We start from the raw sequence: 2,281 nt of genomic DNA, 5'->3' as shown, positions 1-2,281 counted from the left end.
AAACCACCATTATCATTCCAAAACTCAATAGTGACTGAAACTTATAAAGATTTTGAAATTTAAAATTAGGGATTTAAACCCCACAATTAGGATTTTTAACTTTAAAACTCATAACTGTGTCTTCAAACCTAAAATGAATTTAAAATTCATAAATATGTATTTTGTAACGTGGTGGAAATTGTCCAGCAAAAACAATATTTTGAATAGATATAACATAACATAGATATAATATAACAATAGATATTGTTTTACAARTAAAACAATACAAATAGCACAAATAAAGCTTTACGGATTAAAAAAACAACTAATAAGCTTATTTTATTTTACAGTATTAGTTTTGAGTTCTTGCCTAATTCCTAACCTTTTGATTTTGAGCTGAAGGTCCAGTTAGAACCAGCAGAGGGCGACACACAACAACAAATAAACTATTTGAAAACACAATCATGTATTTCACCTAATAGTTAGGTTATTTATTTATTTTTCTAATTTGATTGCAATTGTAAACATGAAGCCCATACGAAGACCTGAAATTTAAAACAAATAATCTGAAATCTTCAACAATAATCATGAGTGGGGATTAGAAATTTATTTTGGTTAATCAGGTATAATGCTTATATTTTTTACATTTATTTATTACATGGTGACAATGTAAGGGAGTTGTTTCCAGATAATCATGCATTTAAAGCAGTTTTGTGTTTAAATTACCATAATACTCAAGAAACAAATAGTTTTCAACAGTGACTGTGCTTTTATTTTGATACCGGAAACTTGAAAACCCGTCATTGCCAGCGGACTTTTATTTTGAAACGGAAACGGAAGTTAGTTCATTTTGACTGCTAGCTTACGGTGTTGCACCACTCCCGTGTCTGTCGACGTGAAGGTCCTCCTCCTGCCTGTTTAAACTGCCTTCACGTCCGAACCGACGATATTATTATTATTTTTTATTTTTTAGTCGGGGGTTCGGTCTCGAGCATCTCGGTCCCACGCACTCATATCTCCGGGTGTTTCGGCGGATACTTCTTCCTTTTTCTTTCTTTTTTTTATGTGTGTGTCGGAGATTCTGGACCATCGTGTGTGTTTGGGAGAATAAAGCCGAGGAGGACATCCGGCCCCGGCAGCTCCGGAGGTTTCGGCTTTGAAACGACGGAATTTCAGCATTTTTCAGGTAATTTTTTGTTTCGGTCCGAAAATCATCATCACAAAGACTGTCCGATAATAGGCACAGTGACCTTACGTTTCTTCCGGTAGGAAAAGACGAAGAATAATCACTGYTGATAGCCAAGAGGAAACGGTGGCTGAAACAATTCCCATACAATTATGTGTTGTTTTTACACTTTTTCACAAATTTCCTGACAGAAAATGCTACCTCACTTGCAGCTGGGTTGTTTACATCTCATAGATAACCATACTACCCTTACAGGATAAAAAAGGTACTAAATTATGAATTAAAATGCCAAAATCAATATGAATGCACGTTTTGAGGCATGTTCTTTATCATTATTAGTTATACAACCACTAATACATTATGTTCCTTTCATGCACAGAGGTCCGTTTTACACACATGTACTAAAAAGTTTTATTTTTTCCACACTAATATTCAACAAAAACTATGAAATGCTAATTTCAAAGATTCCTGCAGACTTGAGAGTAAAAAAAAAAAGAGTAAAAATGACTTTAACTTCCCTACCAGTTGCATTAACATGCTGTTGAGACATGCAGAGAGAAATAATGACAGTTCAGTGAAAATGTTCCTCAGGAACAAGCAGGATGCTTTTGCTTCTTTTGTGCATAAATGCAGCAGCATCAGGGGTGCACCCACCACCCTGTCGTTCCCCCGGCAACAACGAGATGCTGTGAAAGGTTGTCACTCAGGTACCTGAAGACGACACAAATTAAATTTATTAAAGCTGAGGATGAGGTTTTACTGCATCCAGGTGTGGGCGACGCAGAAATAACAWCATCAGGGTTATTGATTCTTTAATTTTCTCTGTTATAAAACGATGCAGYAAAACTATTTCTCTTTGTAAACACATAATTATTTAAGGAAAACTCATAAATGCACCAAAACATGCAGCCAGGCAGCATTTTCTGCACAGATTCCCATGAGATTGTGTAACTTCAGAGGAAATATCAGTTTAAAACAGAACTCGAGACTTATTTAGAATAAATCTTTAATTATAAACTAATTACATTTAGCAAATTTATCTATTATTCAACCAAATCATTTTAAAGGCACTCATCAAGTCATGTAGATTAAAATAAAATCTGAAAATAATTAGTA

At 34.5% G+C, this 2,281-nt stretch overlaps 1 protein-coding gene and 1 long non-coding RNA gene across 2 annotated transcripts in view; one reads left to right on the top strand and one right to left on the bottom strand.

Moving 5' to 3' along the window:
- Positions 1-736: 736 nt before the first annotated feature.
- The window catches only part of cdk17 (cyclin dependent kinase 17), a gene marked incomplete in the record, with an annotated part of 49,127 nt that continues 47,582 nt past the window's right edge, over positions 737-2,281 (top strand). The window contains 1 exon segment of the mRNA XM_014026161.1: positions 737-1,165.
- The window catches only part of LOC106530527 (uncharacterized), a 2,336-nt gene continuing 1,526 nt past the window's right edge, over positions 1,472-2,281 (bottom strand). The window contains exon 2 of the long non-coding RNA XR_001311799.1: positions 1,472-1,876. This is a non-coding gene — a long non-coding RNA (uncharacterized LOC106530527). The remainder of the gene's footprint in view (positions 1,877-2,281) is intronic.

Source organism: Austrofundulus limnaeus, unplaced genomic scaffold (assembly GCF_001266775.1).
Source record: "Austrofundulus limnaeus strain Quisiro unplaced genomic scaffold, Austrofundulus_limnaeus-1.0 Scaffold531, whole genome shotgun sequence".
Classification (NCBI taxonomy): Eukaryota; Metazoa; Chordata; class Actinopteri; order Cyprinodontiformes; family Rivulidae; genus Austrofundulus; species Austrofundulus limnaeus.
The sequence above is the reverse complement of the archived record's forward strand: the minus strand, read 5'-3'. Positions and strand labels throughout refer to the sequence as shown.